A 14,687-nucleotide genomic window follows, 5' to 3' on the forward strand; every position below is an offset into this window, starting at 1 on the left:
CGGTTTATTACTAATATTCATCCTCCATGACAGACTCTAGATTATACCCATTTCCTTCATCGTGTTGTTTTCCATTCGTCAGTAAAAGCCCAGTTTCTTTGTGGCGTGAGTTATGATTTATGACTTATGTACGTGTGACATGTAAACCTAGCTGGATTAGGGTGTCACATCTACCGTATGTACATTGTCCGTATCACACTCTTATTGAATGATTATTCTTTGAGGTCCTGTCAAGTTATCATAATTCATCCTTGCATCTCATCTTTTTCAAATATAAGTTTCATTTTAAAATAAGCAGTTAGTCGAAACCAAACAACTTTATTATGTCTACTAACTCGTCTTTTGCTTTTGCAACAAGTTATATTTATACACAAACTAGGAATTGAGGTAAAATATGGGTGGTTGCAAAACTCAAGCGTTGTCGGTCTTAAGCTTTGAGATGATAAGTCGACGTGAATTCAGTCGGTTTCTTACGATAACAGAACTAAAACAAAAATGGCAGTTGATCGGTTTTCGTTACAGTGGTACTTGAACTAAAACAAAATGCAGTGACTTTAAGCGAATTTGGTCGTTTTCTTTCTTGTTCGCTACGAATCCGGAACTAAAACAAATAATAAAAAAGAAAATTGGCACACGGTCGTTTTCGTTAAGTTCGTTATGGTACTGGAACTAAAACAAACAGCATCAAAACCCTAGCATTGTCAGTACTGGACATTGATGCAGTGAGTGTACACGAATTCAGTCTGTTTCCGTTACGTAAACAAAAATTGGCGTTAGGTCGGTTCTTGTTACGTTCGTTATGCTACCAATACTAAAACAGAAAATCAAAATGGTATGGACAAGTTTGGTGCCGCCACATGGTTAGCGGCACCAAACTTCTCATTTATATATATATATATATATATATAATTAATGCATTTAGCATACATTGGAAACTGATTGCTTTTCAATGGAGGCTTCCATTACATATGTTCCTTTCAAATGTAACATTAAGAGGACCGCACCCACCATAATATGTAACTCACTCCTATCAATCTATCATTGGACATGCGAAGTGTTTCATTGATGAGTGCATGCTAACATCCTATCCTACGTCATACAACATAAAGCCACAACAATCACCATATATGTTTTTTAGAAGACTAGTTAAAACCTACTTAAAACTTATGGTTAATTTTACAAATTGTATCAAAGAGTAATTCATGTGCCGCTCGGAATGGTGGGGACAAACCTCACCAAAGATGATGAGTAACCAAGGTTGTCCATGAGAACAACTTAGAGAAATCCACATATTGGGATTGCGATCGTGGAGCAAACCTAGTCGAGGGCGATGAGCCAAAAAGTGGTGTGTGTGGATGGTGGGGGGGATTCAAAATGAATGCCCGCCTAAAATATCAGCATCACGTTTTGGTCTTAGTTGGCTATGGAAAAGATGAAACCTCTATTGATAAGTGAGCTTAGGTGAGACTAGTATCAGAACATGTGGCTTTGTGGGAAGTCTATTGATTATTGAGTCTTTATCGGGGCAATCAAAAATAAACACGTGAGTTCTGGATGGACAATCTATTAAAAATAAAGCGAACAATATTGATGATACGATAGACCGGACGTTAAAACCCATTTAAATATATTAAAAGGTCTGTGAACTCTTTACAATCAAAATATAAAAAAAGAAAAACATTAGTGTTAGTGTTGACTATTTGTATAAACCTCTCTAATTAATTAATCTACAATGTAATGTGGGATCATCATAGATTTAATAGTCAATTAACAAATGCACACTTGTTAGCATAGCATATGGTCAATAACGATATGTTGAAGTTGGCTAGTGATGCCAAATGCGTGTACTGTATGCGTCTTTGTATGGGAACCGTGGCTGACAATCAAGGGTGGCTCAACGAATGTGGAGGTCTAAATCGAAACAAGATTTTGTGCCTTTTCATGACAATTGTTAAAGAAAAAAATTTGATTATTACAAATTTTGAACTCATAACCAATACTTTAGTAACAATCAGGTTTTCCACCACACCAATACATAACTTTGAGTTTACTTTACTCATTATAATAAATCTATATATAATGTTTTTTAGATTGAAGGCCTTAATTAAGTGTGGGCCTAAAGCCGTAACTTGTTTTCGCTGTCCCACGAGGCAGCCCTGCTGACGATATGATAAAATGCTTCTAGGTGGAGTCGAATGATATAATGCGTTTTTTTACATCTTGTTTCGTTTCCATTTCTTATAACTGTTCCAGCCTTTCAGTAACTTTTTTTTGAACGACCAACTAAGTAACACCGGGCACTCCGTACGCGGCCCCCATTGGCTAAAGGTAGCCCGAGCCGGCCACTAGTCCAGACGGACGGAACCCCTATCGGTCCACCTATTGAGAGATTCTCCGGATAAAACCCGACCCCCACGCCCGCCAAACGGCACGACAGCGAAGAGCCGGTAAAACCGGGTGAGATCAGGACTCAAACACTGGCAAGCCAGGACCATCCATCATATCTCCCATATAAGTTAGTGATAGTGAGGTTTGAACCCCTTACCTCTCACTTATAAAGTGAGTGCTCTACCATTGAGCCACAACCAACTTCAACCTTTCAATAACTAACATTTTTGCCATAACGTATTGCCACATAATAATTTTCTCTCTCAAAGATTACTTATTTTACGAAGTGAATTATCGCCCCTAAACTTCTAAGGATTTAATTCGTGTTGGCCCTTTATCAAGTACCTTAGTATATTGAAGCCCAGTTTGCATGAAAACCAGTAAAGACTCAGTTAGAACTTTGCAGCCCGATTAGTCTCACCCGGAACTAGAGGTGAACAAATCGGGTATTAGAAAAAACCCGGGTTCGAGTATGATCAGGTATGGAAAATCAGGTATTAGCAATACCTGGGTCGGGTTCAGGTCCGAGTATTGCCATTAAAAACCATACCCTGTGTATCGGGTTCGTGTTGGGTATAGAACCGGGTATTATAAAACCGTCTATTTGAATACCTTATTTCCGGGTGTTGAAAAAACCATATTTTCGGGATTTTCGGGTATATATTAGAATTTTTAGGGGTTCCACTTTATAGAGGTATTTATTGGGTATTTTCCAGTTATTTTTCAGGTAATTTCGGGTATTTGAAAAAGCCGGTTTCGGCTACTGGAAAAACCCAGTTCCGGGTATGGAACCGGTTCGGGTTTTCGGGTAATACCGGGTGAAAATATGGTCTGGTTTGGGTACAGGTTTTGGTACTAAAATGCATACCATATCCATATCCTACGGATAGGGTCGGGTACGGGTTCGAGTATTAAAACCCGAGTATTAAAAAAACCGGTTTCGGGTATTTTTTGGGGATCCGGTTTCAAGTTTAAGTTTTTTTTTTCACCTCTATCCGGAACTAGCTGCGGACCTACTTTAGCAGTAGTGGTTCAGAATGATTTATTATGTTATTATTACGTTTATTAGCATACGATTATTTATTATTATTATTTTATTCAATTCTAAATGTTCGATATACAATTTCTTTTGTGCTATAAGCCTATAATGGTTGAGTATGATAACAAAAGATGGTTAGACTATGTCACAAATTAGAAATTGTATAGCATCTGTAGTATTTTTTAATCATTAAAAATATACACGAGCATTAGAAATTAAGATTATTAAATAAATGGTAATCTTCTACAGTCTACACCATATGGACTATGGTGTTGCACCTAGACATTCGATTTTGAAACTATTTCTTAGAAACAATGTCATTGTTTGAATCAAATTATCAAGTTCATCATATATGTCATCTTATTGGTCTTAGCCCAGTCAAAAAAATGAATAATAAGTTAATGACTATGCAAACTAAAAAAGAATGGACTAGGACCATGTGTAGTGGTAAAGCCACATCCTTGGGCGTTACGACACGTTGCGTCCCAGTCAGCAATAAGGTGTTTTACAAAAAAATGGTGTAGTAGTGATAAAAAACCCCATAACTCCCGCTTTCAGTCATTACAGAATTATTACTTTTATAATTTTTTGATAAAACTTAAAAGGGATAAAATTTGATTGGCCAACTATTCCCACCACCTCCTTTGTGTACACAAAACGGCCCAAAATGAGCTGGTGGAGGGGGGGGGGGGGGGTTGCACCGTGTTTTGGCCTCATTTCCACCTTCACAGCGAGTCCACTACGAGTGGTCTAAATCTGCTTGGTCTTCGTTTCACATTTTCACACATAAAAGGTCTCAATAATTTAAAATGATTTAATATGAAATGTTAAGTTTGGAAATAAAAACAAATATTGCACCTTTATAGGCTTATAATTTGATCTGGTTCAACCCAACATCAAATAAACCAAATGTAATCGTTCTGGTCCAATCTAATATACAAATACTGTCACCTTTATAAGTTCACAAACAAAATGGCCATTTTCACGTTTGAAGAATTGATGTAACTTTTGTTGACTTTATTACTTTGTTTTGACTAAACTTTCACATGGTTACTTTATCAAAGTTTAATGATTTAAAAATCAGTTCTCTTATTACTTTGCTACTTCTATTACTTTAATATTTATTATAATTAAGTTTTTTTTATGATTTATCATATAATTATGACTAAATACTAATATTATTATGACTTAAAAAAACGTCTTTACAGAATTTTAAAGATATCCATTAACACGGTGTGCTAGTCAAAATTTGTATCATATCTTATCAAATGATATATCAACTAGTTTAACAGTGATTTCAGAACCAAATAAGATATTAGCGATCTAGCCTTTTTGCCCCAAACCTATTTGTGCACTAAATATCAAGTACGTTATCTATGATTGACTGACGTGATATCCATTTCTATGATGTGTTTGCATCACAGTTCACATATAAAAAATAGACTTACACAAACGTATAAGTTCATACGACAAGAACTGAGAGACAAGATTCCAACAAATCATAGTTTCTTTTCATTTTAGATCATTAAATTGTAAGGATATATTAGTAAAAAGTTCAAATTTTTTTGATAATTATATACTATATGGATAGAGAAGAGTGGCCATAGAAAACATCTTATATACAATCATGACCCTTGATCATCATTTAAATGGGCTGTTTCTCAAGACTCCTGCGGTTAATGACGGTTTTCGTTTGAATAAAAACAATCTGAAATTCATCTTGGATTCCTCGTCACTTTCTTTCATATCAATTCAATTACTTTACTTTTTTAATTTATAATTCACGAATACGACGGCAGTGACTGATTACCGTGAAATCCCCAATTTCAGAAGACGATTAGATTCGATTAATGTTATCGATTGGCCTGATTTCTGTGTTTAAACTTAATTCAAGGTAACATCCACATTTAATTACGTTGTTGATTGTAAATGGGATGTTAGGTCTAAGAAAAAGGATGTTTATATCTCCACTAATTTCAGTTTCACTTATTTGTAATTCACTCATATTAACATGTTATAGTTGCATTTAATGTAAATCTTGCAGTGTTGATGAATCAAGTACCGGAACAAGATGAGCTAAGCATTGATCAATTAAAGGTTTGTATAACGCATACCAACTGCTTGATGAAATGTCTGTTTGTGTTTTTTCTTCATCATCCCTATGTGATATCTTTTCTCATTATACTAATAGGTTAGAGAAGAGTGTTACCGTTTTTGACATTTTAGGTATGATGAATACGCAATTATGGACAATATACATTTTACTAGCACAAGTAACAAATGAAACAGTCCGTTTGGCTAACAAAGTTCAGGAGTGCGGAAAGGCACTAAAAGATATCAAATTCAAAGGTTGAAAAACGAGTCTTCTTTTTCATCTTTTATTGCTATAAATAATAAAGTTTGTGATATGGATGTTGAATGTATGCAGGCTATAAAGCATAATTTTTCTACAAAATCAGTTTGTTGATAAATTAAAAGATTACTACTATTATTTACAAAATCAATAAACTAATTTCTTGTAAATGTAAAAATTTGTATGAACGTTTAACGATTACTACTGTTATTTAGGAGAATAAAGCATTAGTACTGCCACTTATTTAGCAGCCTCCGGTTATATAGTTGTAGCTCATTTTTAAAACTCATCAACAGGTGAGGAGGCTTTACTAGAATTTGCCGCGAAGCCAACGAATTCAACAGACAAAGTACAGAAATTTGATGCTATATAGTCAAACTGCCGTCAAAGATGGTTCCTCTGTTGCACTTCACAACGCCATTTATCTTCATGGTCCATCATGTTCCTGCAGATGATGTGAGAAACCAGATTCCGGTTCAGTTGCTGAAGAAACACTAAGTGAACCCTGGGCAGATTGTAGATAATCTGGGGGTTAAGTAATGTTTCCCACGAGGATGAGGTCTAGCAGAGAAGGTTGTTCTTCAGGGGACCTGCAAAACAGACACCGTAAGCTCGTCACTGAGAAGGGGGGGGGGGGTTCCTCCTTGTGACCACCCTCCGGCTTGAGAATCAGACTAGATTGCTCTGAATATAAGTGTATATTAAGAGATTGCTAGATAAGATTGAGATATCAGATGATGTCCTTACCATTCCAAGGTGTTGGAGTATTTATAGCCGAATGTAGGTTTCCTAGAAGGTACAGCCGGCTGAATAGTATTCCTGTTCCACCAACAGTGGACTACGCACAGGCCATGCTGGTTGGTGGGTAGGCTACGGCCAACAGTAAAGGTCGGCTGTATACTGTTCCTTTACTGCCGGCTACGCACTGTTCCACCAACTGTAGGCTGCGCGCGTCCCATCGTGAGGGTTGGTGAGTAGGCAGCGGCTAATAGTGACAAACAGTACTAGAGGGTGCTCCTCCTCGTATTGTTGTCGGTGAGCTGTCACCCTGTGATTGGTTCATGGGCTGCTCTGGTCAAATTGTCTGTTCCGCCCATACCTTAGTAGGTATAGTACGAAAGACCTTCCAGAAGCATACGGACTGGCTCATTTAGGCGGGAGTATTCCCGCCTTGCTCATTCCTTCATGTGACTACTGAAGTGGCTAATGCCTTGTGCGTGTAGCCTTGCTGTTAGTGCGGGTAGCCTTCCCTGATGGCTTGTATCCGCAGCTGCGGGAACAGGCGGGGTACTTCACCATTGGGAGGCTTTCCCTGCGGGTACAGCTGGCGTACTGCGCGTAAGGTTCTTTGAGCATGGTGGGTCCTGCTGGAGCAGTTGGTCATTGCGCAGACGTCCCTGTTCAAGGTGAGTCTTGCGGGTCCAACTGGGCTCTGCTGGGACCTACCTCTTCAAGTCCCCCCAGTCCAATGTTCTTCTCATGAATTATTAATAAGTGAGGTGAACTTTTGGACTTAGCAAGGGGTTTTGAAAAGGGTTTAGTTTTTAGGTTTTCCGTGGTGATTCTTCCCGCGGTTTTCCTGATGTCACGCAGAAATTCCCGACTTTTCTGCTTGATCTTTGGGTGTGAAGCGGGTAGGTTTGTAACCTCGCACGTCAGGAGCGTTGAGTCCCACTTGTGTGGATTCTCCATGGGGTCTTGGTAGTTTTCAACATAGTGATCAATTATGCTAAAACCACCAATTCCATCTTGGAGTCTCAAACAATATAGTTCTCGACGTTCCCGTCGTGCGGGGATGTTATTCCCGTTTTCGCAAGCATGGCCCAGAAGATCCTTCTTGGTTTGAATTCCCTGCAGAGTGCTAAGTATGTGAAGGGTTTTGCCTTGACACTGTACCCGCACTCGTCTTACGGTTACTTTACTTCCAAGGTATTCCTGGCGTCAATTCCCTGCGGGTGCTAAGTATGTGAAGGGTTTTGCCTTGATACTGTACCCGCACTCGTCTTACGGTTACTTGGTTGCCAAGGTAAGGGGTATTTTCCCGCTTACTTTTGAATCTTTTTGAATTTTGAATTTTGAAATTCGAAGGGTTGGTGGAAGGATAAGAACAGTCCAAACCTCTGAAACGTCGTGCGACGGTTTCTTCTGACTGTGTCAGGACGTGCAGGAAGTTATGGTGACGTGACAGTACATGGTCATTCCAGACGCTTTTTCAGGCGCGTGGCCGCGAAATTAATGGTATGCGTCCTGTCAACAGCTGTTGCCAGCTTGCTTTTTGCCACGTGTCATAGTTTCATTGCACCTTCGTTTTCTCTCTCTTCCGCATTAATTTCATCGCATTAATTGCGATTAGTATATAAAGGGGGAGAGGGTTCTTTGTAATCCACACCTTCACTCTTCTCTTCATCTTCTTTGCGATTTCCGGCGAATACTCACCTTTTCAGGCAAGCATTCTCCCGAAATCGTTTTCTTCTTTTTTTTTTACAAGATGTCTCGTGATCTCGAATCTACAGCTGACGACAAGAGTACTGCTGGCGAGTGCCAGTGTGCTCTGCCTGGCGATCTGTATCGGTACGTCGTCAGGAAGTTCATGCTCGAGTCTCTCGAGCCTGAGTTTCCTGAACCCCACCAGACGGTGTACGATGCCCCCAGAGGCAAGATCGGGGTTTATGCTGCATTCTTTGTTTATGGGAATCTTAGGTTCCCATTGACAAAGTTTGTTTACCGTGTCCTTGAGAGGCACGGTGTTCATTTGACCGAGTTGCACCCCATGGCGATCGCCAAGATTCGCCCTTCGAGTGGGTGTGCCGGATTTTGGGCATTGAGCCCTATGTTGACCGCCTGATGACCTTCTACACTTGGAGGTGCATCCAGGGGTGGTACACGTTGATAACCCGGATCAAGGGTTTGAAGATTTGCGCAACCGAGCGCAGTCTTCGCGCGTGGAAGCGGGAGTTCTTCTACATCTCCGCTCGTGCCATCCCCCTTGCCATGAAATTCAAGAACGGGCAAGCCCTTCCTAGCCTTCACGCCTCCAACTACGAGGAGGCGGAATGGTTTTCGAAGATTTCCCGGGTCCAATCTCCGGTTTACCGGTTTGCGGAGTCCGGGATGGTGATGCTGGGGATGAGCCGGGTGTGGAAGGAGGCTGATGCGCGAAAGATTCCGATCGTCCTCGAATACGGTTCGAACTCTGTTCCTTACGGTATGCTTTGTTTCTTTTTGTTGATTTTGAATTTCTTCTAACTTTCCTGTTTATTTCAGAGGGGAACGACTTGCAGTCGCTCCTGAACCCGCGGGAGGCTGACGGTCCCGCACGGATGGGTACTCGCGCTCTAGATGAGAACGAGTTGCCCATCCTAGAACAAACGGCGGATCGGTTCGTGGAGGTTTATCCGCTAGGCCATGAGATCCTTAGCGCCCGTCGGCCAGGTAAGGCGCTATTCGACCATCGACCCCTCAATGTTGAAACCTCTGCTGGAATTCCTTTAATCGTATGCTCTGATGAGGAATCCGCAGATGGTCCTCCGTTGGTGCGGAAGAAGAAGGCTGCCGGCGGGAAGGGGAAGGAGAAGGCCTCCACTGCCGATCCAGCGCCTCGGTCTGATTCGGAGACCGAGAGCGAAGAGGTGGCGGGGAATCCCGGTGGTGATAAGACCACCGCTCCGGAGGTTGCGACTGTCACCTCCGGAGAGCCAAAGAAGACGACGGTGACCGGCGCAAAGAGGCCGGCTCCATCGGGTTCGTCCCCGCCTCTCCGTACCTTTAGGCTCAAGAAAACCCGTAAGTACAAACTTCCTTTATCTTTATCTTCATAGCTTATCATTTAACACTTATCTTCTTTGTGCAGGCGTGGATGTTGACGCATTCCAGGGTGGAGCGCAGAGCAGTACCTCCCCGCCAATGACTGTAGGCCCGGTCAGCCTACCTGAGGCGACGACCCAGGCGCCTGCGCCTGCTTCCGCTGGTTCAGTTGCTCACTCCTTTGAGCCGACTGTTCCAGCTGAGATGACGTCACCGCCGGCTGTGAGTGCTATTTTTACAGCATCTTTCACCGAGCCGGCTGTTTCTATTGCTGCGTTTTCATCGGCGGTGACCGCGGCGGCTGCCACCATGCCCCCGCCATCGGCAACGACGGCCGATCCATCAGGTACGCATGGGGCTTCTCGCCAATCTCTGCCACCTTCCCATCTGCCTGACCTCTTGGATGGATTTCCCTTGGGTTCAGGTGATGGGTTCGGCGGCTATCGGCCTGTTATTGACCCTACAGGTGCGTAGGGTTCTTTTGGCCTATTTTATATATATATATATATATATATATATATTTTATTTTTTTTTTATATATCATCTTTTCCTAACTGCTTTATGTTTTTTGCAGTGTCGGATTCCAATGAAGTGTATGTTCCACGATGGAACATTCACCGAGGAACAACCCTTCGCACCCCTGTGGAGTGCGTGGAGTGGGCTCGTCACGCTGCTCCTAGTGGTGCGTTGGGGGAAGCCATGGCTAGCTACCAGGAGGGTAGGCTAAGCAATGAGCTTCGGGTTCTCCTGGCCCGGATGCAGCCGCGCGTCGAGCTGCTTTGTCGTGAAAACGACAAGTTGAAAGCAGCTCGCGTTAAAGAAGTAGCTCAAGCGCGGGCTGTCCGGGAGGAGAACCAAAAACTTACCGCAGTGGCTGCGGAGAAGGAGAAGGCCTTCAAGGCCCTCGAGGTTGAAGTTCAGGTCCGGCTCGAGGCCCGTTCCAAGGCTGCCCAAGCTGTTAATGAACAGCTTCGGCTGGCTAAGGAAACTGCAAGGAACGCAACCGAGAGAGCCACCAAGGCTGAAGCTGTTGCTGAGCCTCTACGCGTGGAGAATGAGGAGCTTAAAGCCAAATTAGAGGCTCTCCAGCAGGCTCATGATGCCTTGGCGATGGAAGACGCCAAAAAGCTCCAAGAAATCCTGGACCAGAGGGGGGTGCTTGACCATGCTGAGCGTAAGCTGAAGGGCGTCGAAGAGGCTGCGGCTAAAGAAGTGTTGCCTGCCAACCTCAACAAGAGTGAAGCAGATCGCGCCCGTAACGAAGCTCAAGCTGCCCTCCAAGAAGCCCTGGTTGCCAAGGAATGGCTTCTTCGAGAAGCGTTGTCTCAGGTAAGCTTTTCTTGTCTTTACGCTTTTCTTTGTAAATAGAAAAGGTTTTGACACTTGTATATTTTCTTTTGTAGGTTGTGCATCGGGTCTTTGCTGAGACCTCTTATGATGATGCTATGAGCGCAGCCCTTAACGCTTCTCACGAGGATGGGGAAATGGTCGGCTTCCTGCTTGGTCTAGGGTTCGTTGAGAAAGGCATCCCGCCTTCCAACTTCCCTTTGTACAATGTTGATACTGAAGCTGTTTATGACCAAGCAGTGAACCAGTATGCCGCCTTCCCGCATCCTGTGGTGGAGAAGGTGAACGAAGTCGCTGCTGCTGATGATGGGCTAGCTATTCTTAAAGCCTTCCTTGAACCACCACGCTCTACTGATGGAGCGGGTCCAAGTGGAAGTGGTCCTGAAGCCTGATTCTGAAGATCCCTTTCCACCATTAGCGTAGATTTTTGCTTTTGTATAGCTATCTTTGTAATATTTGAATTTGATGAAATAATGATTGTGTTTGTTCTTTGCCTTGTTTATTTTACGCATGTTTTGATCTAACTTAGTAATTTCTTTAGTACTTAGATAAGTTAACTTTTTAACGTGGTAAATTATAAGTTTGTTTCGCTTCCTCTTTCATGATTGTGCGGGTATGACCGTCACTTACACTTAGTAGGATGGCTTAACTTTACTTATATCTGACCTGCGTGGAAGTTTTCCTCATCTTTTCCTTTGAAATTTTCTAAGTGTTCAGAATAAGTTAACCTTTGAACGTGGTAGATGATAGGTTGAAGTTTTGCTTCCTTGTTCGTGATTGTGCGGGTAAGACCGTCACTTGCACTTACAAGGATGGCTAAACTTTACTTACATCTGACCTGCGTGTAGGTTTTCCTTATTTTTAGCGTTGTGTTTATGCGGGTTTTGCCGCCTTCCACACGTAACGACTTACTTCTTCCCCCATTTATGCGGTGAATACCGGCACCGGTGTGGGAAGTTCATAAGTATAAAGGTAAGGCTATCAACACATTGTGAAAGGAGAATCATTTCCATTAGAAGTGGCTCTAGGCCTTTTCTTTACAAGTTTGGAATTGATCTACATATAACATTTGCGTAATTGAGCTCCATTCAATGTTCTTGGGATGGGAGTGCCATCAAGCCTTTCGAGCCGGTATGCGCCCTTTCCCAGGACTTCTTTGATAATGTATGGCCCTTCCCAGACCGGGGCCAGCTTTCCTGGGCGTTCTTGGTTCGAAGCCTGGTTGTTACGCAGTATGTAGTCTCCTACATTGAAGTTGCAGAGTTTTACCCGCGTGTTGTAGTACTTTTGCATTTGTCGCTTGTAGTTCTCTTCACGCACTGCGGCTAAGTCTCTGCGTTCCTCGGTTAGCATAAGATCCAACCGTCTTTCCGCATCATTGTCTTCTGGCTGAATCAAGACCCTTGGTGAGGGTAAACCAATTTCGACCGGGACCATGGCTTCCATGCCATAAGTGAGGCTGAACGGGGTTTCTCCCGTACTGGCCTTCTTCAGCGTTCTGTTTGCCCAAAGGACGTGCGGAAGCTCGTCCACCCAGCCGGATCTGTGTTTCAAGAGTCTTTTCTTGATGCCTGTGACGATGCTCTTATTTGCTCTTTCCACCTCACCATTACCTTGCGGGTGTGCCACTGAGGTAAAGGTGTGGGTGATTTGAAGTTCTTTCAGCCACTGTTGTAGCTTCTTGTCAGCAAAGTTGGTGCCGTTATCGCTCACCAAATTCTGTGGAAGTCCAAAACGACAAATAATAAATTCCCAAATAAATTTTTTGATATGTTTTGCGGTTGTTTGGGCTAAGGGTTTTGCTTCTATCCACTTGGTGAAGTAGTCGATGGCTACCACTAGGAACTGAACATTTCCTGCTGCTGTAGGAAATGGGCCTGTCACATCGATGGCCCACTTCTGAAATGGCCATGAAGAAGTGACTGGAACAAGTTCATTCTTCGGGCGGTGCGTGTTGGGTGCATAAAGCTGGCAAGACCTGCATTTTCTGATGTATGCCAGTGCATCCGTATGCATCCCCGGCCAAAAGTATCCCGCGTTGTTTAGCTTAGCTACAACAGCGCGGGGACCTGCGTGTACTCCACAGATGCCTTCGTGTACTTCCCTTAGGAGGTAGTCAGCATCTTGGTTGTCCACGCATCTTAAGAGTGGGCCAAGAAAGTTACGTCTATAAAGGATATCATCGATGAGTTGATAATTCAGTGCTTTACAGCGTAGTTTTCTTGCCTGTGTTTTGGATTCTGGTAGTGTACCTGCCGCAAGGTATTTTATTATTGGTGTCATTCACGTTTCCGTGCCGGTTTGGATGACACAAATTTCCTTGTGCGGGACCGAAGGTGCCCCGAGGAGTTCAATGCGGATATCCTTTCCAGAGTGGGTGAAGGCTAATGATGCAAGCTTGCTTAACGCATCCGCAAATTTGTTTTCACTTCGCTTGACGTGTATGACTTTGCAGTCATTGAAATCGCGCATAAGGGATTTTGCTTGTGCGAGGTATAGGGCCATTGTGTCGTTCACGGCCGTGTACGTCCTGTTTACTTGATTGGCTACTAACATGGAATCCACGTGGGCTTCCAAGTTTTTCACCCCCATCTTACGCGTAATTCTCAGCCCAGCCAAGAATGCCTCATATTCGGCTTCGTTATTCGTACTTGGAAAATCCAGTCGAATAGCGTAAGTGTATTCTTGGCCTGCTGGGTTGGTTAGTTTCAGCCCTGCGCCTGAACCCTCGTTACTGGCTGCTCCATCAGTGTAGAGTCGCCAGACATCATTGATGTCTTGTGCTGGAGAGGGTTGAGCCTCTTCCTGGCACTCTTTTTCCCGCGATGCAGGCACTTCTGCAATAAAGTCGGCCAGAACCTGGCCTTTTATGGCTGGTCTTGGCTTATACTTTATCGCGTATTCCCCCAACTCAATTGCCCATTTGGCTAGGCGTCCCGATAACTCGGGTTTGCCTAGAACGTTTGCAAGTTTGAAGTTAGAGAGAATGGTGATTGGGTGACCCTGGAAATATCGTCTTAACCTGCGTGAAGCGTGTATAAGTGCTAAGACTAATTTTTCGAGGGTAGAGTACCGGGTTTCTACGTCTGTTAGGATACGGCTGACAATAGATTGGCATCTGGATGCCTTTTCGCTCTACTAGCAGGACTGCCCCGGTTGCTCTATCTGTTGCGGAAAGGTATAGGATTAACTCCTCTCCCGCTTTTGGTGCCGTGAGCGTTGGGAGTTCGATCAAGCGTGACCGAATCTCCTGAAAAGCTGCTTCCGCTTCTGATGTCCAGCGGAAGTGCGTTTTCTTTAAACAGTTTCTCAACGTTGACACGAAGGGAACCGACTTATCTGCGTGGTTTGCCAGAAAGCGATTAAGTGCCACTAGTCGTCCATTCAGTGTCTGGGCTTGTTTGATGGTAGTAGGTGATTCCATTTTGATAATGGCTTCGACCTTTTCAGGGTTCGCTCTGAAGCCATATTTAGTGACGATGACCCCCAAGAAATTCCCTTCTTCCATTCCAAAGGCACACTTGCTCGGGTTGAGCTTCATGTTTATCTTCCTGAGCGTGTTGAAAGTCTCTTCGATGTCCAACATCGCTTCTGGGTCAGGGCTTTTGATGACCAAGTCATCCATGTAGACTTCCAAGTTCCTCCCAATTTGGGCATGAAACTGGTTGTCCATCAGGCGTTGGTATGTGGACCCGGCATTCTTAAGTCCGAATGGCATCATTTGGTAACAAAATGTGCCATCGGGCGTCCGAAAAG

This window comes from Bidens hawaiensis, unplaced genomic scaffold, assembly GCF_021521415.1.
Source record: "Bidens hawaiensis isolate Kalapana, Puna unplaced genomic scaffold, B.hawaiensis_p1.1 tig00022002_1, whole genome shotgun sequence".
In the NCBI taxonomy this organism is placed as follows: Eukaryota; Viridiplantae; Streptophyta; class Magnoliopsida; order Asterales; family Asteraceae; genus Bidens; species Bidens hawaiensis.